Here is a 26,830-nt window from a genome sequence, read left to right as displayed (position 1 = left end):
AGCTTCAGTTATAAGGGAAAAATAATCATGGGGCATTATCAGGAAGTTGTTAAGAAAAATGTGATTATTTCAAAATGAAGCAAGTCAATTCAATCCTCTTTTAGTAAAAGCTTTAATTTATTCATGGGTGGAGGAGGATGGAGGGAGGAAGGAGAAAGGAAAAGAAGGAAAGATTAAGCCTACATAAATGTTCATTCCTTAGTCTATTTAGAATAAAAGAAACAACTGTAACCTCTCACCATTGAAATTCAGTGCTTTTTTGGAGGATAAGGTTCAGACATTCAACAAGAATGAGCTATAAAAGTATTGGAAAGGTAGACACTACATTATGTCATTATTTGTAGAGATATGATTGTAATGAGCAAATGCAAAATAATTAAAAGACAAATTATTAGAAATAATAGAAATAATAATATAGAAGAGCAAGGGGACTAAAGACTAGATAATAAAAATCTAACGGAGCAGCAATAGCCAAAGAAAAGTGGATTTTTATATTCATAACAACCATAAATTGACTTAAAAACACAAAATGTGTAATATTCTATGGAGAAAATTATAACATCTTAATGAAGGATATAGGTGATCACCTGAAACATAGAGAGAAATACCATGTTCATGGACTCAAGATTATAAAAATGTATTTCTGCCTAGATTACTCTATGATTGGTTGTTCCCAGGAGTTATATAATAAATTGTCAAGGGAGTTTCATTTTTCTCAGTTCAGCGTTCTTTCCACTATCCTGTTACAAAGTGAATGCAATCTTAGTAAAATAGAAGAAGACTATTTTGGACGTGCTATGTAGGATCTTTGCTATTCACCTTCTGGTGATCATATTAAAAGATGGGATAGAAATAACAAAAGCAGTTCAGAGCCAAAGTTATAGGAGAAAGAGGGGTCTATCACCTTAGGTTAAACTTCTCAGGAATTCTCAGTCTAGTCTTTACTACGAAAATTCTTTGATTAGATCCCATTCTCCAGCTGGAAGCCATCACTTTGATCTCGATGATAAACTCTTCAATCTTCCTTGGGCTCGTGAAAGTTAAAATGTACTATCTCAGTTCTACCCTAGAATTTACAGATGAGGAAATTGGACTTGGAGAGGCACCACCAGTAGAACAAATCATTTTCTTAAGTTCACATGGCTCAAGAGAAAATAGAAAGCAAATTATTCCTCTGTTCCATATTATACTTTTGGAACTCAGTAGTCCCCTCTTAGTTTTAACTGAACGTGAGGCTGTTATGGGGAAATAGAATCTTCAAATATATTTATCCTCCAGATATGCTTCATTACATTTGTTATTTGTATAGTATTGCTTGTGTTTTCATTCAACAATGTTATTTAGATATCATAATACTAAGAATGTACTTAACAGCAGTGAGTTTTAACAATACCCAACCTAAAAGGATGCTCAACTTTTCTCTGGCTCCATTCCAAATGCTTCCAAGGTCTCCCTACCTCATACCTATTGCCTTCTATGTGTTCAAGCATTTTAAGCTGAACAAACATATAGAGGCTTTTTTGTGCCACATGAATGTAAAAGGCAGTAGTAAAAAATCATGCAACTAACCGAACAGTACAGTTTTGACTTCCTATGTGACAGCCCTTCCGTGGGTAAAATAAAGAAGAATAAAGGAACTTGTTCAATTGTGAACAAACAAGACAAACTAAATATTAAGGATCAAAAGATTTTTAATAAAAACAAACACTACTTAGTCTTACAGCTCTATTTACCACATCTCAAGTAAATTAGAGAATATCAGAATTTTCCATTTTAATGCATTTTCCATTCTGTTTAAGAATGTAGTTGAATCCTATGGCTTCATTCAGTTCAGCAGGAACTCATTCAGATCAAAAGGCCACAGTTACAGAGGCAGCCAACCCTAGGATTAGAGGGATTTATGCTTAAGGTTTGACATACATATTGACACAAGGTCTCAAATAGGTGGTACTCACTGACTTTTAAGTGCCTGGTGAAGCTTGTCTCTATCATTTGAGAAATGACTTATTCTGTGAAGATCCCTAGTTGAACCTTATGCCTCCTCTTACCTTACCCAGGGACTCTCTAATCTTCACTCTCAACTTTCACCAAAGGCAAGACACACTCAATATAGGCATTCACTTCTTTGATCACATACAATTTGCAAGGACTTTTTTTTTTTTTTGGTCAGAGCAGGAAATAAAAAAGAAAAGAAAAAAGAAAGAAAGAAAGAAGGAAAATATAAAGTTCCAGGTTTTCAAGTAATTAACAGCTTTTATAGCGAAAGATGCAGTGGAGATAGAAGAGACTAGGAATAAAAGCACAAATACTGACACATGTAGAAATGGACATGAGGTTTTCAGAGGCAGTAAGTAGATCAGTTCTACTTGATAAGAAGGCTGAATATGAATGATATGGAAATTATGGTTAGATAGATGTGGTGGAAGAAAACTTCATAAAGTTTTAAAATCTAGGTGAATGGGTGGGCCACAGTGGCTCAGCAGGCAGAGTTCTCGCTTGCCATGCCAGAGACCCAGGTTCGATTCCCAGTCCCTGCCCAAGCACCCCCCCCCAAAAAAAAAAAAAAAATCCAGGTGAAGGAGTTCAGATTTTGTTAGTCACTGTCAAAAACATTTTAAGGATAAGTACAAGTTAAAGGTGTCAATTTTCTCTTTCCAGTCACTGAAATTTTGTATTCATCCCTGCCACTCCTGTACCAGAGTCTTCACAGACTGATTTCTCACTAAGGTAATATAAGTTGCCAAATTCAAATTATGTTTATTTTATCATACCACTCTGCTGCATTTAGCACCATTGACACAATGTTACTTCTCCTTAAAAAAATGTCTCCTGGCTAATTCTCTTAACTATAATCTTTTTCTCCTTTGAACTACTATAACTTTAGAAAGGATATACATTATCTACAACAAACTTATTTCTCTCTGCCTTCATCTTCACCTCCTCCCTCCTTCCCCCAGGCTGACACCACTATCCTTTAACTGAACCCTTGGTCAACACTCCAGAATCTTGCCTCATTAACTATGACAATGTCCCCCTAATCACTAGACTCTCCCTCTCTGAGGTTACTCAACCTCAGCCTAAAAGGATGGTCAACTTTTCCCTAGATCCATCCTGAATGTTTTCTCAATCTCCCTGCTTCTCATAAAAGAGAAGAAATTCTGCAGCTGACAGGTGCAAATATAAGTGGTCTAGGGTCCTATGGAAGGAAATGTCAGAGAGAATGAGACAGAATAATTTGAGTATGATTTCCCCAATGAATCCTGATCAATGAAAAACCTCAGCAATAGACAGGAAGGGTACTATTATTCCAGATATGATGATGATGTGACCTGAGTTTAAAACTCTGAGACCCAGGCTGGTATGGACTGCTCATCATCTAATGTCCTAAGAGTGGACTAACTATCCCCGCACAATGGCAGTAACACATGCCCAAAGATGTTTCATTCTTTTCTATTTCTTTCAATCTAGTTTATTTAAGACCATTTATCTATCTGACTATGATGTTTGAGTTGTGCCCTCCAAACAAGACATGTCCATCTAGGCCCTAACTCCTAGTCTTGGTAATGTGGTCATGTTTGGGAATAGGGTGTTTGAAGATATTACTAGTTAGGATAACTCCAGACTCAGTTAGGGTGGTCCTATGACTGGCAGCTTTATAAGATGGAGAGAATTGGACACAGACAGAGAGATACAAGAGGGGAGACACCATGTGAAGAGAATGACAGAAGAAGACTGCCATGTGAAGGAAATGCATCTACCAGCCAAGGAAGCCCTGGGGCCACCGGAAAACAGGAAAAAGACAATGAAGAGATTCTTCTCCAGAAACATCAGAGATATGGCCCTGCCAATAATTACTTTTGTATTTATAGCCTAAGAAAATAAATATCTCTTCTTTTAAGCCATTCAGTTTGTGGTATTTTCTTACAGCAACCTAGCAAACTAAGCAGTACCATGATTCTTCTCTCACTTGAATAATTCTCTGAATCTAAGATCAGAGCTCAAAGATGTAGACTATTTGCTTCTCCAAAACAACAATAAGCAATAGTGAGACCACCAAGGCAATTTGCCTTGGCAAAAGTGTCACAGATACCTGAAACCAGCAATAGTGTCGTTTGTCTAAGCCTTACCTATGGAGCAATTGAAAACAAAAAAAAAAATAGCACCTTGCTACTCCATGTGAAGTATGCAGAGCATCAGTGTCACCTGGGAGTTTGTTAGGAATGTAAACGCTGAGGGCTCACCCAGACCTACTGGATAAGATTCTGCATTTTAACAAGACACCTGGTAATTCATACACACATTGAAATTTTAGAAGCACTTAATTCTAGAACAATGGTTCTCAAATTTTATTATATCTAAATATCACCTAAAGGTTTGTTAAAAGCCTCTAATTAGGTAGGATTGAGCTAGGGCAAAGAAATCTGAATTTTACAATCATAAGAAATTATAATTATTTGGATTACAAATTTTCTTTGAGAAACATTTCTCCAGCAGTCTAACTGAAGCAAAGACAGCAAGAAAGCGATGTCTTCTAACAGACAAACTCTACCTCTCATTGCAAGTGTCTTGACATTATGAGTCTTCAAAAACAATTTATGGGTGAATTGATCAATCGACTCTGAGTGGAAAGACAATCTTCTTGATAAAGTAATCAAAAGAAAGTTGGACAAGTGAGAGTGTATAGATGTGAATATGGCAAATTAGCCAGGTCTTTGGGCTCCCCAGAAAATCAATAAAAGAACACCAAGAACTGAAAATATAGACAACTCATGAAGTTCTATATATAATCTCAACAATTAAGTGAGCATTTTTTGGAGATTCACTTTTTCTTGAAGAAGATAATGCCAAGAAGTAGAGTTCAGAAAGTATCACAAAAAACATTCTGTGATTGGTTGTTTAGTTATGATCAAGGTAAATAGCAAATTATACCTATTTTAAAATATTTCTAGACTAAAGTCTCTGTAGCTGAAATACATGGAGAAGACACTAGAGCATCCATCCATCTTGTAAGGGAAAATAGTTTCAAATTTATTTTCTAGGATGTATCTCAGTAGTGACAGTAGGCCAAGATGAAGTAAGGCAGCCTTTCCTTCAGGCACATGCTCTTTAGAGAAAATTTAATTTTCCTTAATGGATATTAAACTAATATTTTCTCCATCCTCTGCTAATGCATAATGCCTCATATTTATGTAGGAGCACAGAGAAACTCCATTCCCTATATCTTCCAGGGAATACGATCTAAATTTACTACCAGACAAAAAGCTTGTCTAAGAGAAACATTTAGTTTGCTTCAAAGATATTCATTCCCTCTCTTCCTGTACTCATGATAAAATCCCAACCAATGTCATCTAAAGCACACAAGCAAAGTCAATCCAATCAGTTGAAAACTTTTAAGAGAGAAGAGAGACTCTTTCAGTGCTTCTTCAGCCAGCAAGCCTCTCTTGTGGAGTTCGTCCAGACCATTCATGATAGCCATAAGCATTACAGCCTGCCCTACGGATTTTAGACTCTTTCATTACCATAGTTGTGTGAGACACCTATGTAAATCTCATATTTACAGCTCTCTCCTGTTGGTTCTATTTATCTAGAGAACCCTGACTAACACAGCTTGGTACCAGGAGTGGTTACTGAGAAACAGAACCTTAAAAATGGGTGTTTACAATTGGTCTTCTACTTTGACTAGACTCAGAGGCACTAATGACATTGTTTCCAATAATCAAGACAGCACTGACAGTCCATGGGGTGAGTTGGTAAAAGAGATACTCAAAATATCATCATTAGATTCTGCTAATTATACACTTATATGAGACAAGGCTCTGGGTGATAATGTTTTTGACACCTTTACAGAGTTTGTGGAATTAAGAGACTTAAAGCAATTGGCTGGCTGTTGTTAGATACCCTGGATATAGTGATAAGGGATAGGGATGAGCTGAAGGTTTGAAATTTGAATCTTTAGCACTGTATGAATGATGCATAAATTTCCATGTTTGCCCTGAATGAAAATCTTAATTCCTGTGGTCACAGATTTGAGATCTCTGAAAAACAGGTACAAAACCTCATTGTGGTGTTCGCTTCAGCAGCACATAGACTAAAATTGGAACAATGCAGAGAAGATTAGCATGGCCCCTAAGCAAGGATGACATGCAAATTTGTGAAGTGTTTCATATTAAAAAAAAAAAAAAAAAAAACCTTATTGTGCTAGTAGCAGATTTACAATATCAACTAAAATCTCAACCCAGATTTACAATATGAACTAAAATCTCAACCTTACTGGATGTCTGCTGTTAAAGTAAGGGCTTTGATTGGAAAATAATGGGCTCCTGAAACTTGGGATGGTGACATATGGCTTGATAATGATGGTGATGGGGAAATGGGATACCTGGAATCTGCTGAGCTTTTGTAGGTAGATCTGTAATGGACTGCCTTGAGTAGGGAGCTTCTAGACCTCCAGTCTGCCTTGAGGAAACAGCTTCCCAGCCTCCAGTCTCCTCAGAAGAGTCTGCCATCCAACCTCCAACTAATGAGATTAACCCTGCAGTACCTGCTAACCCTGTACCCACTTCTTGGGGGAAATAGCCCTCACTCCTCTGTCTAGAAAGACTAATCCTGTTTCACCAATGAAACAGCAATTGAATGCCCTGTTCAATTGTAATTGGCTCGAAAGACACTCTATTACTTTTCATGACCCACCCGCCCCTACTCCTCTTTAATTAAAGACTTGTTACTAGACTAAAATCCCAATAGTACCCAAAAGGTGAGGTACAAAGTGTGACCCATGAGGAGGTATGCTATACTCCAAAATAACTACATAACTTCTCCAATCTACACAGACAGAAATCAGGGGAATATGTGTGGGAATGTGTATTAAGGGTGTGGAATAATGGTGGAAGGAATATAAGTTGGATCAAGCTGAATTTATTGATATGGGCCCACTAAGCAGAGATTCTGCATTCAATCTTGTAGCTCAAGGGGTTAGAAAGGGCAGTTTGTTTGGATGGTTGGCTGAAACATAAATCAAAAGGTGGCCAACAATATCTGAGGTTGAAATGCCAGAACTGCCCTGGTATAATGTCGATGAGGGGATCCAGAAGCTTAGAGAGATGGGAATGTTAACAGTGGATTTGCCATGGAACACCTGCTCACACACCTGAGGAATGTCCAGAGGACACATCTTTCACCAGAACCTTGAGAAATAAATTTGTGAGACTAGCTCCATCACCCTTAAAGAACTCTGTAGTCACCCTTCTCTGTAGGTCAGATATTACTGTAGGAACTGCTGTCACTGAGCTGGACTCTTTAGACAGAATGGGGATAATCAGATCCCAAGTTGGCAGAAAGCATGTTGTGACAGATCATCACCACAGAAAAGGTGGGTGCAGCTACCAAAATGGACAATAGATTCAAAACACCAGTCAAAATAATCTCACTCACAGAATCTTGTGCCATTGGCTAGTAGATCATAGGGTACTATAAATAAAATAGATGGGCAGTCTACTAAATTTTTGTTTGAGGTGTATAAGCAGAAGAATTCTAGGTCAAGTGAACAGAAGTCTAACTTGAATTACAAAATAGAGAGTCATGGCCCCTTAATCAATTCCCAGACTTGAGACAGTTTACAGTCCAAGAGCCCCTCAAATGAAGGGAGGGCTGGGTACCTTGAGGAAGGATCCTTTTGTACTGCCTAAAATTTACATTGTTAACCTCCATCCCAGTCTTCTTCAAAAACACCTATGGCCTTTTACCAGGGTGACTATGCATTGGGGAAAAGAAAATGATCAGATACTTCAGGGATTATTAGACACTGACTCAGAAATGATACTAATTCCAGGAGACCCAAAATGTCATTCTGTTTCACCAGTCAAAATAGGGGCTTATGGAGGTCAGATGATTGATGGAAATTTAGCTGAGGTCCATCTCACTGAGCTAAATGACCCATTCTGTGGTCATTTCCCCAGTTCCAGAATGCAAACTTGGAATAGACATACCCAGCAACTGACAGAATCCTCACATTGGTTCTCTGACTCATGGAGTGAGGGCTATTATGGTAGAAAAGGCAAAGTGGAAGCCATGAGAACTGCCCCTACCTATCAAAATAGTGAATCAGAAGCAACACCATATTCCTGGAGGGACTGCAGAGATTAGTGCCACTTTTAAGGACTTGAAGGATGCAGGTGTGGTGATTCCCACCACGTCCCCTTTCAATTCTTCTATGTGGCCTATACAGAAAACAAATGGGACTTGGAGAAAGACAGTGGCTATTGTAAACTTAAAACAGGTGGTAACTCTAATTGCAGCTGCTGTTCCAAATGTGGAATCATTCCTTGAGCAAATCAACACATCATCTGGTACCTAGCATGCAGCTATTGATTTGGCAAAAGTTTTTCTCTCAACAGCTGTTAGTAAGGAGCACCTTACAGCACAGTTTGCATTCAGTTTGCTGGCAAGGCCAGCAGTATACCTACACTCTCCTGCCTTAGTGGAACATCAACTCTCCAGCCCTATGTCACAATCTTGTCCACAGTGACCTTTACTGTTTCTCCCTCCCACAAGACATCACACTGTTCAAGTATATTGATGAGATCATGATAATTGGAGCTAGTGAACAAGAAGTAGCAACTACTCTAGACTTTTTGGTAAGGCATTGGCATGCCAGGGGATGATAGATAAATCCAACAAAAATACAGGGGCCTGTCACCTCAGTAAAATTTCTAGGTGTTCAATTGTGTGGGACAAGTCAAGATACCCCTTCTAAGGTAAAGGATAAGGTGTTGCATCTGGCTACTCCTAGGACCAAAAAAAGAGGCATAATGCCTATTGGCCTCTTTGGATTTTGTAGACAACATATTCCTCATTTGGGAATATGTTGGGTGCTACCCCAGCCCATTTACTGAGAAACCAGAAAAGCTGCTAGTTTTGACTGGGGACCGGAACAAGAGGTGGCTCTGTGACATGTCCAGGCTGCTGTGCAAGCTGCTCTGCCACTTAGACCATATGATCTAGAAGATCCAATGGTGCTAGAAGTGTCAATGACAAATAAGGATGATGTCTGGAGCCTTTGGCAGGCCCCTATAGAAGAATCACAATACAGACCCTTAGAATTTTGGAGCAAGGTCTTACCCTCCACTGCAGATAACTATTCTCCTTTTGAAAAAGAGCTTTTAGTATGCTACAGGACCTTAGTAGAGACTGAACGCTTACTTATGGGCCACCAAGTTACCATGAGATCTTGCCTATTATGAACTGAGTGTTGTCTGACCCACCAATCCATAAAGTTGGGCATGCACAGCAGCACTCCATCATAAAACAGATATGGTTTACAGCCTGGTTTACTACTGATGGTTCTGCCCATAGGCAGGGCTCATCTGAAAGTGGACAGCAGCAGCACTACAACCCCATTCTGGGACGTCCTTAAAGGACAGTGATTAGGGGAAATCCTTCCAGTGGGTAGAACTTCATCAGTGCACCTGGTTGTTCATTTTGGTTGGAAGAAGAACTGGCCGGAGGTGTGTTTGTGTATTAACTCGTGGGCTGTTGCTAATGGCTTGGCTGGATGGTCAGGGAATTGTAAAGAACATGATTGGAAAATTGGTATGGAGAGATCTGGGGAAGAGGCATGTAGATAGACCTCTCTGAGTGTGCAAAGAACTTGAAGATATTTGCGTCCCATGTGAATGCTCACCAGAGGGTGAATTTAATAGAGGATGGTTTTAAAAATCAAGTAGATAAGAGGACCTGTCCCTGTGGCTAGAAGTCATCCTCTTTCCTCAGCCACTTCTGCAACTGCCAATGGACTCATGTAATCAAAACTAGCAGCTTTTCTGGTTTCTCAGTAAATGGGCTGGAGTAGCACCCAACATATTCCCAAATGAGGAATATGTTGTCTACAAAATCCAAAGAGGCCAATAGGCATGGGCATGGTGGTAGGAAGGGAGGTTATGCACGGACTCAGCAACATGGACTTTCATTCACTAAGGCTGACCTAGCTATGGCCACTACTGAGTGCCCTGTCTGCCAGCAGCAGAGACCCACACTCAATCCCCAATATGGCACCATTACCTGAGGTGATCAGCCTGCTGCCTGGTGGCAGGTTGATTACACTGGACCACTTCCATCATGGAAGGGTCAGTCATTTGTTCTAACTGGAATAGACACGTACTCTGGATATGAGTTTGCATGCCCTACATGCAGTGCTTCTGCAAAAACTACAGTTAGACGACTTTCAGAATGTCTTATTCAGTATCATGGTATTCCACACAGCATTGCTTCAGTTCAAGGAACCCGTTTCACAGCAAATGATGTGTGGGAATGGGCACATACTCATGGAATTCCCTGATGTTACCATGTTCTCCATCATCCAGAGGCAATAGGGTTGACAGAACGGTGGAACAGCATTTTGAGGAACCAGTTACAGTGTCAACTAGGTGGCAATATCTTGCAGGGCTGAAGCAATGTTCTCCAGGAGGCTGTGTATGCTCTGAAGCAGCATCCACTCTATGGTGCTCTTTCTTCCACAGCCAGGATTCATTGGTCCCGGAATCAAGGGGTGGAAATGGGAATGGCACCACTCACTATCACCCCTAGTGATTCACTAGGAAAATTTTTGCTTCCTGTCCCAGAAACATTAAGCTCTGCTGGTCTACAGGAGTGTTCCTTCCAGGAGACATAACAATGATTCTACTGAACTGGAAATTAAGACTGCCAGCTGGCCACTTTGGGTTTCTTATACCACTGAATCAACAGGCACAAAAGGGGATTACTGTTCTGTCTGGGGTGACTGATCCTGACTATCAAGGGGGAACTAGGACTGCAACTACACAATGGAGGTAAAGAAGAGTTTTTGAGGAATGCAGGAGATCCCTAGGGCGCCTCTTAGTACTACCATGCCCTGTGATAAAAGTCAATAGAAAACTGCAACAACCCAATTCAGACAGGACTACCAATCACACAGAAACTTCAGGAATGAAGGTTTGAGTCACCCCACCTGGCAAAGAACCACAGCAAGTGGAAGTGTTTGTTGAGGGTAAAGAGAACACGGAATGGATAGTAGAAAAAGGCAGTGATAAATATAAACTATGTCCACATGATCAGTTATGGAAATGAGGGCTATAATTGTATAAATATTTCCTCCTTGTTTTGTCATGGGTATGTAAGCATTTGTACATAAGCAATTATCTTGTATTCCTCTTATCATATGACATAAGTTGTATTGTTCATATTATAGTATCTATTTATAGCATATGAAGTTTAAGAGTGAATGTAACCTAAGGACTTGCACCCTCTTCTGGAGAGACACAGTACATTTCCAGTTGTATGCAGGACAGTTGAGTATTGTTAGGCAAAACATTATGTCAGTTATTGTGTTCTATTTGGAATTGTGTGTTTCAATGTGATGTGAATAGCTGCTAAATTGAAAAGAGGTTATCTGTGATGGTTAGGGTCTACTGTCAACTTGTCCAAATGATTATGCCGAGTTGCCTGGTCAGGCAAGCTCTGGCCTGACCATTGCTGCAAGGATATTTCATGGCTGGTTGATAAACTAGAAGGCTGGTGCATTAACTCATCCATTAGTTGATTACACCTGTGACTGATCACATCTGGGATGATCTAAGACATGTCTTCCATAATCAGATAATTCAATCGGTTGAAGGCTTTTAAGGAAGAAGAGAGACTCTTTCACTGCTTCTTCAGCCAGCAAGCCTCTCCTGTGGAGTTTGTCCAGACCCTTCATTGGAGCTGCCAACTTCACAGCCTACCCTATGGATTTTGGACTTTTCCATTACCATGGTTGTGTGAGACACTTTTATAAATCTCAAATTTATATATCACATTTGTAAATACAGATCTCTCCTGTTGGTTCCGTTTCTCTAGAGAACCCTAATTCAGCAAGCCTTTTTACTGCAGTATTTGGCTGGCAAAGGCACTTGGTTCACATTTTCCTTCTTCAAGTTTAGTGGCCTCCAACAGAGAATGCACACATTTTAGGAGGTATAGTAGCCAATCAGCAGGAAGTAGGAAAAAGACTCAGCACTTTATTTTTCTTTGTTTTGTCTAAAAATTAAAAAAAAAAAAAAAAAATTAAGCCTGGCTCGTGTTTGGCATATGGATTTACACTGGTGCCAACACCCATTCCTGCATTAGATGGTCACGTGTCACATATGAGAAATGGAGTATCTTGGGGGGGGGGGCACAAAGCCAAGGACTTGGCAATGGTGCTCTTATGCTTTAATGCATGCCGCGTTGGGTGGGTTTAAGGATTATATTATCTGATTTTCACACAGACACATGCACAAATACACACACACACTCAGAAAACAGACCAGAGACTTAAGAAGACGCCTGCAAAAAACTGGAGCAATAAGACAGTTTAAGAATGCAAGCACAAGTGAACTCTAAGAAAATAGCTTAGCTGACACCCTTCCTACTACTAGTAAAAATTCTTAGCTACATTATAAAGAATTTTTAAAAAGATGTTATACTTAGAGCCGAGAGGTAGAAATCTGTATTTCCATCTACCATTACTAACATTGAGTTTTATCACAGTTTCCTTGAGATTTTAGCTAATGATAGTCTAATGATTTGCAAAAGTTAAAAAGATAAACATCCAGAAAAGTAACCATTTTAGTGGTACATTTACGTATTGATTTGTTTGGTTTTTGTGATAAGGTTTTTAAACTTTTTTTCTAAAATTATTATTGTAAATGGAGAAGACTCCTAGATGCCACCAAAAACCACTTCATTTTCCTGCTGTGCTAAGACTGTAGTTTCCCAGCCTCCTTTGGCTTTAATATGGTCATTTGACTGGATTCTAGCCAATGGGATGTGAGCTGCAGTGACGTGTGCCCTTCTCAACCTGGTCCATTAAAATTTCCTCCACGTTTTCACCAAGCTGACAACCTTGGTACTGAAGATGGTAAAGCCACAAGATGGAAGGAGCCTAAGTCACTCAGTTTGTCCCTTGGAGGCAAATGATCCATAGATCACAAACATCCATTAGGATATTAGGCAGTGAAAGGAAACTACTATTATGTTAAGCCTTTGAGGTTTTGAGGCTTATCTGCTATAGGAGCTAACAGTACCTACATCACTGTATTGCTTATAGTTAATACATAAAATGTTGCTTTAAAATTATTTATATCATTCTTAATAATGTCTACTTTTATGTACAACTTAAATAAATGTTTTTATGGCTACTACAAAGAAATGTTCAAGTCCTACTCCTGGTCCTGTGGATATGAACCCATTTGTGAATAGGATCTTTGAAGATATTATTTATTAAGGTGAGGCCAAACAAAATCAGGGTAGACTTTAATCCAATATGATTGGAGTCCTCATAAGCAGAAGAAATGTGAGCACCAAAACAGGAGAGGAACCATGTGATGGACACTGAGATTGAGTCATGTATTGCTGGCAAGCCATCCCTGGAATGCTACAGACCTCATAGAAAACATGATCCACATGACACCTTGAGTTTGGGCTTCTAGACTCCAAAACTGTGAGAAAATAAATTATTATGTAAGCCAACTAGTTTGTGATACTTTGTTACAAAAGCCCTGGCAAACTAAGATATACATAATATATTGTTAGTTCAAGAATGTACACTCATTTAGAAAAAGAATACACATACGTAGGCACATACATATGTGTTATTTTTCCATTTGAGGTTACAGTTATACCATTTCTATTAAAACATTTGGCAGATAAGGTGTTGGATGCCAGTCTCCTGCTTTTTAATGCACCTCTTATATACTTCTTTCCATGAGTTGCTGTTTACAAGTTTCCATTTTCCATTTGGGAAAGTTAAAAATGCCAAGCCTTGGTTCCAATACAGTTTCAGGAAACTACTCTCTTCACAACATTTCAATGACCTGGGCATAATCTAATTGCCACTCGGTGGTATAGACATCTCACAACAAACATAGAGACTAAAATCCTGACTCTATCTTTTCAAGTCAGATCACAAAAGTTTTTCTGAAGGTAAATATCCAAGTGCTGCAACTTGAAAAATGATTAAATATGAAATTCCAGGGAGCTGGTTAATTTCTTTAGCAAAATTGTTACAATGGCATGAATTTTGTTAACTAAGTCAATGGACACAGCTGCACATAATCATTAGTATACAACCCAATGTATTTACAAGGACTTTTAAAATGTTCCTTGTGGCCCTTCAACCATTTACTCTTTAACAATTTAAGGGGAAGATAAGTGTGATTTTTCCTAATGGAAAGACATTGATCTGAATAGTTATTTACACCCTTAAAAAGGTGAACTGCAGTCAGTGGCAAAGGGCAGGGATATAGCATAGGATATAGTACTCCTTTTCAATTTGAGAGAACATTAAGGATTCATTGTCAAATGGTTGGAGATATCCCAAATGTCAGGATTTCTGCCTCAATACATCTAGCTCCAATGCACCTCACTGAAAGCCAATCAAAATCTTCCAACCACCAAAATCCTTTCCAAGCCCCCTGCCAACTGTGAATTTTCTATTTCTGTTTACCCGTAAGCCTCTTAAATGATCCCTTTCCTTTAAACGAAAATTCTAAGCAAAACGCTATGTGTAACTGAACATAAGACTCTCTGGAATGGACGAGTCTGTGGCTAGCCAGTAGCTATACCTTCCATTATCACTGACACCTTTCATGGGTCCAGTAATTTGATTATTGCATGCAGGAAGGCATGTTAATCATTTTGAGGAGTTAGAAAAATTATTCGGAAACAGATTAACTGTTCAGCCAACATTAGAGGCGGCAAGAGAAATAACAACCCACAGAGACAACACTTCTAGTAAGTATTAAATAAAATCATAGTTGAAATACAGGAATTCTGTTACTTAATCGCTGTGCTCTGTCTATTCTTATCTTCTTTGTAAAGCTAACATTTATCCCCATTAATTAAATTGGTTTAGAGGCAACTGACGAAAGTAACAAATTCCAAAACAAAGAAACCTTGTGGTAACCTAAAACACATCCAAATTCTAATGCAGACCAGGAGATTTTAGCCTAAAATCATGGTGATTTCAAGATAGAAAATAAAGTAGAAGAGAGTTAAACTTTCAGAAGCAAGGGCACATGATTTTAATTTCTTTATTATTATCTAATTTCTTCAGTGGATTTAAAGAAAACTCTCTAGCAGGAAACTAAGAATATAAATCTCTTCTTGTCAAAAAAGGAGTTCCTCATTTTCTCAAACTTTTTGTGGTAGCCATTAAATTTAACCCCACTCCTTCCCCACTCCACACCCACACACAGAAAAAGTAAGTGCAGGCTAGAATAACTACCTTAAATATCATGCTTTTTTCATATGACATATTTAAAAAAATACTTTGTCAAATTTGAGATTCTTATGTTTAGAATATATTTAAAACAAATTTCAAGCCATCTTTTGGAAGAACTTAGAAGAAACTTTAGACTCAACACAATAAAAAAAGAACAAAACAATAGCTAGAATCAATAGTAAAAATGAGAAGATGTAAGGCATTAGCATTTCTTGGAACAGAACCAATATTACTTGTCATATACAAAGGGTGACAGTTGGAGCCACAGGGGAATATGTGTAACATAAAGTTAAACTAAGTTCAAGGGAGCAACTATGTTTCTGCACCAACATTTATATATATAAACAGTGTTTGCCAAAAAATATGATAAAAATATCCTAATAAATCTTCTCCTTTCTGTTGCTGCTTAGTTTCTACTCAAGAAACTAAACAAATTGTGATAACAAAGTCACTTTTCTCTCACCTTAATAAAACCTTATATACCGAGTGCTCTCCCAATACACACACAGCACATGTACTGAGAATGAGCAAGGAAAGCATCATCCCTATTATCCATACGAGGACCTAAAAACACTGAAAAATTAGCCCACCAGAGGTCATAACAAGTAGCAAAGAAAAAATATTCAGGTTTTCATTTGTTCCTATAATTCTCACCACATTCTATGCCTCATTTTGCATGCAATACAAATTTATAAAGCCAAAATCAACTGTATTTATGACAATAAAACTTGATGGCTGCACAATTTCATTAGGGCACACATGACATACTCCTTCTTAAAGTTTCCCTCATTTTTCAAAGAAGTAATTTTATCATCCATCAACATTTTATGATTTGATCCGTAAGTGTACGTTATCAGTCTCCTATTCAAGTACAAAGAGGCTTACTATACTGCTGGTGAAATGCCAATGACTTAAAGACAACACTGACATTTTCTTGTAGGGTCATCATCTTTACAGATGGAATGTCAGCCTTCCACTTGAATGCTCTGCCTTAGCATATGGCTGCATTCCTCAACCTTCAAGACCTGCTCACTGGCTTTAAAGCATAGGGAATTGTTGACGGAATAAAAGGACAAATGAGCAGGTTATAATTATACTTGTCAAGGTCTTTCTTGCGACTCTTTATTTGGACAATTTAAGGGAAAAGAAAGCAGCTCATTTTCTAATCCAGTATATCATTTCTCTTTAAGAACTGTATGGGGACAGACTGATAAGCACTGAAGCATTCCATTTTTGCAGAGTGAAATGTCAGAAAAAGGAGGCAGCATGTGGTAGTAGAGAGAATACAAATTCTGGAATGTGCCATTTTTTCAGTGGGTATGAAGTTACTGAATTGAGACTCAGCTTCCTACTTTGAAAAATGAGAATCATAATACACAGTTACTCAAGATGTTATGAGACTTAAAATATGACAGTTTATTTACTCATTTAGCTTTATAACAAAAGGGGATGTTCCAAAAACACATAACTATGAGGGAGAAAGAGTCCTGGAGATGAGGTCAGATTATATGACTCTGAGCCTCAGGCCAGGCATTTGTAATCTGTGCAACACTGGGTAGGGTAATTAAACTTTCTGGGCCAGAACTTTCAGCTATAAACTAAAGATTGCCATTGATCTTCATTATTCACAGTTTTATATTTGTGAATTTACCAACCCACTAAAATTTACTTCTGACCCCAAAAGCAAACTCGCAACACTTTTAGTATGTTACAACAAGTGCAGGGCAAAGACAACTTCAGTCACCCAACATGCACAACCCTACCTGAAGTTGAACAAGGCAATGCTCTGCTTTGTTGTTCAGTTTTCATACTACACACAAGTGTTCTTTTCACAGTATATTTAGTGCCACGTTTTTCACATTTTTATGTTTTCTGTTGAGGACTCTGCAATTTAAAATGGCCCCCAAACCTACTGCTGAAGTGCTGTCTTGTGTTCCTAAGCACAAGAAGGCCGTGATGTGCCTTACAGAGAAAATACCTGTGTTAGACAAGCTTCGTTGAGTCATGAGTTACAGCGCTGTTGGTCATTTGTTCAGTGTAAACGAATCAGCCATATATTAAATAAGGTGTCTTTCAACAGAAGCATACCTAAAACAAGGTTACGTATTGATCAGTTGATGAACATGTTGTGACCTGAGTTTCACAGGAACTTATCTTGCTATTTTTCCTAGGAGTTAATGGTTCAGTGTTAGCCAATTCAGTGTTTGTAAAGACTTTTAAGAATTTACCCACTCCATATTACAAGAATCAACTTCAAGTGCTCTAAACTCTGACAGTCTGCATGCCACGATTTTAAATAAAGTTCTTGAATTCTGATTCATATTGATAAGTTTTATGTACAAAAATCTGAAAGCATTCTCTTTATCTATTGAGATAAGACAAATAGGAGAATATGCATTTAACAATTAATTTTCTGATGTCAAAATTTAAAGGAGGTAACCAAGGAATATGGCAAATCTCCTCTGTTTGAGATCTTTCAAAGTAATTTAGGTAATTTAGCTGGCACTGCACTGGAGCCCAAGGGGAACTCTTCTGATCTCGCAGTAGCAGCTCCAGACTTTTACCAAAGAATTACATGGAATTCCTCAATCTGTCTCAGTCTTTCCTTTTAGATATCTGCCTTACTATTTCAAAACACATTTTGTAAACTTCCAAGCTGAAAATGTCTGTGTAATTTCATTAAATGAGCTTAATCACAAAATCTAATCTTTTTGTTTTAAGCAATGCATACTTCGCATATATTTTCTTTCCTTTTTTTTGTAGAAAATGTGGAATATAGTCTCACAGTTTTTGAAATTAAATATTTTTATTCTCCAAACTTGTATTTTTAGCAATGTGCTAGGGATTTTGATAAGCCAGGGCTCTGCTAAGGCAGAAAGGCTCAGGCAGGTGTTTAATTGGACTAATTAAGCAATTTGCAGTCACTTCCGGTTTTCCATTTGCTCTTTGTGAATGCAGATAAGCAGCACAACTGATTGCCTAATTAGACTATTTAAAATTGACTCACTTTTTATAGCCAAGTACTTTTTTAAACTACAATAACAAACTCAACACAGAATATACGGTCTGAGATTTTACATATTTCTTGCTCTAACCACCATTTTTTAACTTTAAATTTATTTTTCACATTATTTTAATAATATTAGCATAGGAAATCAACAGTAAGGAAATGTGCCCCATATATTATGGGCATAGAGTACTATATGCCTTACTGTTCTCCTAGTTTTCCTTAGCAAGAGTAAGACGTATCTTCTCTTGTCTAACCCACTCTTACTTAGAATTGATGTATTTTGTTGGCCTAGGGATCAAATCCGAAAGTCTGGTCTCATTAAAAGCATATCCAATTAAACCAACCAGTTATAAATCTTTGTGATTATAAAACCTCAGCTGGAGAAGGGCAAATCAAATTTCTTCATTCTTTATCCGTCTTTTTCTTCTACCTGAAGACATTAAGGGATGTCTCAAATGAGCCATTTTAAATATCCATGCTACCAAAAAAGAAAAAAAATCTAAGTCCATGTGGAGGCCTCAAATATTGTCTGTTTTTCAGGCTAATACAAAAAATTAATAAAATATAAAAGAAAATGGTCATTTAAATATTTTTATTTCTGTTTATATGCCCTCAAGTAGTATAGTGGTGTCTGCATATTGAGAGATACAGAGACATTTCAGTGTTTTCTAGTGATCAGGATTTTGCCAATCTAGTGTCAAAGGTTAAAAGTTTAAATTTGTCTTCTGCAAATGCAATAGGCTCATTTATGGCAAATGAGCCTCAGCCCACATAGGGGAATACTCACACCTGTGTGCTTTATTACCTGCAGACCCACAGATCCCTTGAACATGGAGAAATCCCCAGGCAGCTAGATTCACATGCACTTTCTCAGCAATAATGACAGCCTCTTATCTTTCACTCACTGGGCTTTAACCACTTCTTCCTGGGCTGGTGGAACATCTCCCAGCTGGCATGGGAGAAAGAGGCATTGTAAATGATCTATGGTAAATCCAGGATTGAGATTTTACAGCAAAGAATGGTAGAGAACCTCTGAGGCATTAAATAGGAGGAGACATTCATAACACAGTGCATTGACAATTAAAAAAGGGAAAATGTGAAGCATAGAAAAGTACAGGAGGCGACAGGAGGCAGACTTTTACAGTAATTGGGTTAGGTTTTCTTAGATACTTAAGTATTGTTAAGAGATCCAAGGGAAAGATTTCAGATCATACTTAATGCCAAGCTTTATACTATTTTTGTTATTAACATAAGAATGTTGGAAAATACAAACTAATTTTCATCGACTGGCCCTTCAGCGTGGGAGGAAAGGAAAGGAGATTCTTCGAGCACCTGCTCTTTGACAGCTTTTTTGCTGGGTACCTACTATACTTTCTCTCCTTTTTCGGGGGTAGTTACAAACTGATTTTAGTTGAAGAAATGCCACAAATAAAAAAATTTAGTAAATGTTGATGCACCTTCTAAAAAAGGTAAACCCGATATGCATGCACCGAGGTTCACAGAAACTTTACCTGTGGCCATGGACATCACCCTTATGGCTCTGGGGAAGCAGCCCCCAGCTTAGCTCTGCTCATCCCTCATTCCCAGGGTGTGCTTGTCAAAGAGAGACTCTGCCAAGCCAGCATCCAGGGCTCCATTTTGCACAAGGTAGTTACACAGATACCTGATTTCTTTGACGGCTTCATCTGCTCATTAAGGTAATGAGTCTCATGTCTCTCAGCTTTACAATGCTACCATACTCACTTTCTTTGAACTTATCTGTGTTTAAATAAAGTCTCTAAAAATTGTCAAAATCTGTCTTCCTATTCAAGCAGAAAAATGAACTATGGTCAGGCTGGAATGAGGTAGTAGAAGAGAGTCAGATCTCTTATGTGCATTCTAGCAATGCAGGTAGAAAGATGAAGACTTAAAATACATAAATATAACCTAGTCAATCAATTTGTGGGGATCACTTTTGTCAGTGGCCAATTTGTGCAATTTCAGTAGTGGCTGATTCACCCATTTTTTCAAGTGTAACACACACTTTGCTCTCCCCGTTGTGTCATTTTGGCTTCTCTATATCCTGAAGGAAGATTTGGCCACCTCTTTACTTCTGCAGCTTCATAAGTTTCTCAGCAAGTTTCCTCTCCTCATGAGATTGGTGAAGAACTTTGGTGGCAGCCTCTGAGTCCTGGTTGGAGTTCTCATGTGTCTGCGATAGCGACATGGTCGTCAGAGCGGGTGGCCAAGGAGGGGCTACGGCAGAGGGCTGCTTGGGGTGGCGGGCAGACAGGGGAGAGCACCGGATCGATTCAAGCACTGTGGAAGCTTGAATAATGTGTTCAACTTTACACCAAAGAGGAGAATTAACCTCAAGCTTATTCTTGCTTCAAGTCACACAGAAGTCAGCAATATGGCCATGGTTTGTAACCAGATCTGACTCTCTCTCTATATCACTCCGGCTGACCGTACTTCATTTTTCTGCTTGAATAGGAAGACAGATTTTGACAATGTAGAGATTTTATTTAAACCAGATAAATTCAAAGAAAGTGAGTATGGTAGCAGTGGTAGAGATGAAAGCCATATAACGTTTTGGAATTGCCACTGCAACTTCTAACTGAATGAAAGTTAATGCAGCACACTCTATGGGCCTACATTCTGTAAACAGTCTGCAGTAAGTGTATTAGACGGAGGTTTTTCCTTCTATGGCCCATATAGCTGTGATGTGCTATACCACCTTGCCACTGAGCTGGTGAAAGCCAGACAGGCAGGGAGGCACTATTTCCAGAGAATGGGCACCACAGAGTAAAGTATTATATGGACAAGCCACCCACTCCACATGACTGTGTCATTATTTCTTTAAATTGGTACTAGCATTGAACACAATATCTTCAGGAACTTTCACGCAGTCTACTCCATCCCTTTAACACCTGAAAAAAGCAGGCCTTCACATGTCCTCGTGAACGTTTCCAGAGAAATCATCAACAAAAGTAAGAAGGCAAAAAGATCTACTTCCTGGGATTCACAGATGACAGATCCTAAAACAAATGTCAGTGTCTCTAACTTCTCCCATCCTGTTCCCTTTGTCCCCCATGAAGTGTCCCTTGTCACGCACTCATCAGTAACACTCAGTGGGGCCATCCAGGGTAGGGGTGTTAGTTGAAGTATTTCCAGGCTGCCAGTGGAACTGTTAGTTCAGCAGTTGATGCTGTTATAATGATGGTGGTGATTGCTGTGAAGCAATCTGTCCTTCCAGGCCACTGCAGAAGGGGAAGGAACTGGAGGCAAGATCCAGTCTTCTTCGGCTAACTACCTCTCCATGCTAACTGCAAGCACTCTTTTCAGAGCACTATTATCCTCAACTTACACTCCCACTCTCAACCAAAATAAAGGAAACCAAAGCTTATACCTCAGCCAATAAAGCACGGCCATCCCTCTTGGTCACACTTTGGATGCCCATTTTGGTATCTGGTTTATCTGTTGCATTAAATTAATTCTGACTTCTTACGGGTGATGAATTCTTGCCCATCATCACATCTCAGGGCATCACCCAAAGCATGGTCCACAGTAGACATTCAGAAATGGATGTTGAATGAATGAATCATTACATGTGCTCCTACTAAATATTTGTTACTTACTTTTTAGAAAACTGAACCAAATTCAACAGTAAAAGACTGCTGCAGAACAGCCACAGGAAAAATTGAGTTGATATTTTATTACCCAATCTATTCCCATTTTTATGATTTTTTGTAATGAGTTAGCTAAATTTGGGCCTATCTTCAGTGTCCTTACAGTGTCTTAAAACACAGAAAACATTTTACTATTATATTACATAATTTCTCAAAAAGGTATTATTACCTCAAAAGCTCATTCAAATATATTAATTTGAAAACTAGAATGTACAATAGTGACAGCATAAATTTCAAATAATAAGTATCATCTTTGTTTGGAGTATCAAGTTTGAACATCTTCAATAGAAGAGCTGCTACATTAAAAGGATTTGACATTTTCTGTTAGCAGTCAAAATTATTAAGTACCTGTTATAAGAAAGCTCTTTTGGTACATAGTATTTGGTGAGTAAATAGGGTTGTGTGTGTGTTGGCAATATCATTCTTCAAGCAATGTGTTAAGCAGTAAGACAAAGCAGGTCTGAAACGTGCTCAAGCTCAGATGTAAAGGAGAAATCTCTGAACACAGAATAGAGAAAGCACTGGACTGAAAAATATGTGAACCAAGTTCAATGAGTGATATCTTGGTTTCACCTAGAAACATGATGTGTTTTTTGTTATCACACTTTTCTGAGCCATTGAGAACACCGGAATATCGAGAACAAAAAGAGGTTCTCTGGTAGTGACTCTTAGGCATAATCATAAATAGTCTTGGCTTCTCCTTTGCAGGAATAAATTTCATAAGGGCAAACTCCAAGACTGCCCTAAAACTTTGCTGTCCATTTAGTAACTTTTCTGTTGAAAGCATTAGCCATTTCAGACAAAAACCTTGGTCACAAATTCACACAATCACTCAAATTAAAATAATCACAGTTACTTTTTAGATATATGTGTTGCCTTACCTGTTCTTTATAAACCAACAAACCTCGCCTTGCCTTCTATAAGACAACAAAGAAGGCAACAAAATAGCATCCAAGAAAAAAGAGATGCCTTCTGTAGAAGTGAGGTCTAATTTTTAGGTACAAAGCATTCTCGAGGTGCTGCATCTTCGAGTCACAACTTGGATTACATGGCTATTCTTTTAAATAAAATTCATGGATAAAGGTAGCAAAAATCCAAAGTAGGAGACAGTGGAGACTGATCATTTTTATTCCTGTCAACTGCCTAACTCAAGGGAAATTTTAAACTTTCAGAATTAATGAACCAATCGCATTGAGAACTAATTTATTAAGAGTGTCAAATTTTATGGTAGGCACATCAAAAGTCTCTCATATATCCACAGTCTAGTGAACATGATTGTACCGATCTCTTTTGGGTTGTATTATTATGAAATAATAATTCCTCTCTCAAGAAACTGGATCAGATACCTCAATAATTGACTTGCTAACTTCACCTAGAAGCAATAAACATTGTAACACAGAATAAACCAGGACATGTAGTAAGAAATGAGAGAGATGATAATTTTACTACAAGTAGAAGTCATATCTGCTGCCTTGTTTTTCCATCTATAGGGACAAAATTATTCCCCAATATCAGCCCTGACCCAAAAGAATTTTCCAAAATTTCTAAATCCCTCAAGAGATTCCATAAGATCTCAGTCCACAGACAGCCAAGATACATTACAGGAATGCCCATGTCCATCCCAGACTTTGTGGATGTGCCAAGATTCCTTCACAACCCTGAACCTCTTCAGACTCAGAGCCAACCATGCATTACTTTTAGAATGGAAAGTAGGGCCTAATTTAGGGCCAAGAAGAAATGTATAACCTCCAGGCTCTGCCACTACTATGCCCCATATAGTCTTTGAAGTCAGCCCGACCCTGGAAATTTTCAGCTTTAGATACCTGCCTTGCCACAAATTTTGAAACTTTAACTAATTTTCTGGGTCTCATTTTCCAGTTATTCTTGGAGCACGTTTACTTCCAATTTTCTCCTACTGTGTGACCAGTTCAGGTCTGGAATCAGAGTCACATCTTTAAAATCGCCTGACAGAATATGTAAATTGCCGTCTACACAGCCCAGCACCTCCGGATCTTAGCCATGAGTGAGTCAAGCTGCCAGCCACCTAAGAAATCCCTCCAGGAGCTTCTCGGCTGCCTCCTCCTTGGCCCAGCAAAACCAGGCCTTCATTCCATGGCCTCAGTCCTATTCTAAGAACCCCCATGCCTGGGCCATGGTGCCACGAGTAGGCTGAAGACAGAACCAAGAGAAGTGTCATGCCTTTCACTATCTCTTCTCACAAAAAAAAAAAAAAAAAAAGTCAAAGGAAGCAAAACAGAACCGAGGAAAAGAGTAAGGAGAAAAGCTCTGCTTGAACCTTTCTAAGTCAGGAAGCTACCTCATTCCCAAGGCAGCCTGTACATTTTCCTCCCAATTAATATTTGCATTCAGCAAAATAAGACATGTACACAGTTAAGTTTCAATAATTTCTTATGTTCAAACCAGCAGCCTTGTAACTCCAACCTTCCCCCTCTCCAGCCCTCATAAATGCAAGCAGAAATGACGTTCGGTTCTTAACTGTTTTTCTGCTATTCCTCTTCATTTTTCCACATCACATGCATAGACCATAGTAATTAATTAATTTTAAATATTTCCTGTGGCTTCCTATGAAGATAATGATTTTAGCACTTTCATTCCCCCCTTTTTTTTCAATACTGCATTCAATTTATCTTAAAGTCAACTTATTTTCATTGGTATGACTTTGTCAACATTTTCTACTTCTGGAACAAGTAGTATCATTACATTTTCTTGTACATCTTTTTTCCACAAAGTTTTTATTTGCTCATTTAATTTTTGTTTGAACTCTTGGCTAAGTCTTCCTAATCCTTCAACAGATCTCTAAAATTTCCACATAAACATCACAATTTCCATTCCAACTCATTAAACAACCTATTAATCCCTTAATTTTTTTTTTTTTTTTTTTTTTGTCACAGAGAAATCCCTCCTAAAGCTCCCTGACCTCCAATTCACTTATTTTTTCTGTCATCCTGGAATCCCCTCTACTTTCATAGCCTTCTTTGCTGAATATCCTGTTTCTTGTATATTCAAGCTCTCTCTTTAATTTGTTTACCACCTCATTTTGGTGAAGCACATCCTCCACTAGCTACCTAACAAAAGATGAATATTTTTGTCTGAAAGTGTCTCATTTTTCCTATCCTAATAGTTGGTTGATTGGCTGGATATCAAATTGTAGGTTGAAATTTATTTTTAGTCATAATTTTGAAAACATGAGTGCATCTTGTGGGCATTAAGACACGTAATATAATTTTTACTCTGTAGTTTTTTAATGAAACCTGTTCTTTCTCAGGATTGCCAATTTTTTCTTGATGTCATACATTTACATGATAGTATATATTGGTTTAAATCTTTAATCACTCATTCTTTGGGGCATTTAGTGGGCTTTTTCAATAAAATGAAAGATTTCTTTCTCTCTGAGGCAATTTCTTGTCCAATTAACTTGAACAATATCTCCCCAAAGTTTTCTCTATTCTTTATCCTGGAATTTATATTGGGAGATATTAGACCTTTTGGAGAGCGTCAGTAATTTTTCTCCAATTTCAATTTTCTTGGATGTTTTGAATGTATATTCTAAACTAGTCACAATTTTTTTTTTCTAAATTATGGCTGTCTATTTTTAAATGTCAAGCTCTCCTTCCTTGATCAGATCTTATAAAAGCATCTGTTCTTTAATAGTTATAAAATCTTATTTCTCTGAAAATATTAATTTCAGTTTCTTTGCACTTCTGTTACTTGCAATGATACTCCAAATCTCTAACTTTTTATCTATTTTCATTTTTTTCTACATTTTAGGAGTTTTTCTTGATGTTATAGTCCAACTTTTACTGACCTTTTAACTTTGGACTTCATGTTCTACATTTCTAGGATTTCTTTCCCTTTTCTAATGATTCCTTTTTATTTGGATCCCTGTTCTTATTTCATGAATGCAAACTCTTTTATTATTTTTTTTTTTCTGTTCTCTTTGTGTTTGCTTCCTTATAATGGCATTTGACTTGTGTCTGCTTTCATCCCTGTTTTCAAAGCTGTTGATCCTTGGTTGTCTTTTCAGGTTTAGGAGTGAATTACAAATGGCAGCTTGGAAAAGACTGTGCAGGCATAATGAATACTTAATTGTCTTGTGTTTTCCCTTTCATCCTACAGAATGTCCTTTAGCATTTCTTACAGGACTGGCTTTGTGGTGGCTAAATTGTACAGCTTTTGTTTATCTGAGAATGTCTTATTTCCACTTTCATTTTTGAAAGACAGTTTGCCAGATATAGAAGTCTTGGTTGACAATCTTTGTTTCATCACTTTAAATATGCCTTCCTGCTGCCTTCTTGCCTCCATGGTATCTGATGCAAAATCGACACTTTCTCTTACTGAGATTTCCTTTGTGGGAGGTGTTACCTCTTCTTGTGGCTTTCAGAGTTTTCTCTTTATCTTTGGCATTTGACAGTTTGACTTTAACATAGCATGCTATGGGTCTGTTTGGATTTATTCTGTGTAGTGTTCATTGCGCACCCTGGATGAGTATATCCATGCCATTTGCTATATTTGGAAAGTTTGGGGCCACTATTCATTGACTATTCTCTCCTCTCCTTTCCTTCTTCTCCTTCTAGGCATTCACAATGCGTACACCAGTACACTGGATGGTGTCCCACAGGTTTCCCAGGCTCTGCTCACTTTTATTCATTCTTTCTTCATTCTTCTCCTGAGACCGGATGATTTCAATAGTCTTATCTTCAGTTTCATTTATTCTTTCTTCTGCAAGTTCCATTCTGCTGCTGAACCCATCTGGAGACTTTTTAACTTTGGTTAATGTATCTTCAGCTCTGTTTGGTTTCTTTTAATAATTTCTATCTATTGATATTCATTATCTGTTCATCCAGCTTTCCTGATTCC

General features: G+C 38.1%; 1 protein-coding gene and 1 non-coding gene across 10 annotated transcripts in view; one reads left to right on the top strand and one right to left on the bottom strand.

Annotated features, from left to right (window-relative positions):
* CTNNA2 (catenin alpha 2) overlaps positions 1-26,830 on the bottom strand; it is a 1,185,776-nt gene that overhangs the window by 946,399 nt on the left and 212,547 nt on the right. The gene's annotated exons all lie outside the window — the stretch shown is intronic.
* Positions 6,065-6,171, top strand: LOC143661868 (U6 spliceosomal RNA). The gene has a single exon (XR_013164903.1). It is a non-coding gene; the product is annotated as a U6 spliceosomal RNA (small nuclear RNA).

The sequence above is a fragment of the Tamandua tetradactyla genome, chromosome 17 (assembly GCF_023851605.1).
Source record: "Tamandua tetradactyla isolate mTamTet1 chromosome 17, mTamTet1.pri, whole genome shotgun sequence".
NCBI classification, from domain to species: domain Eukaryota; kingdom Metazoa; phylum Chordata; class Mammalia; order Pilosa; family Myrmecophagidae; genus Tamandua; species Tamandua tetradactyla.
Note: the sequence above shows the minus strand (reverse complement) of the source record. Positions and strands in the feature narration are given on the sequence as shown.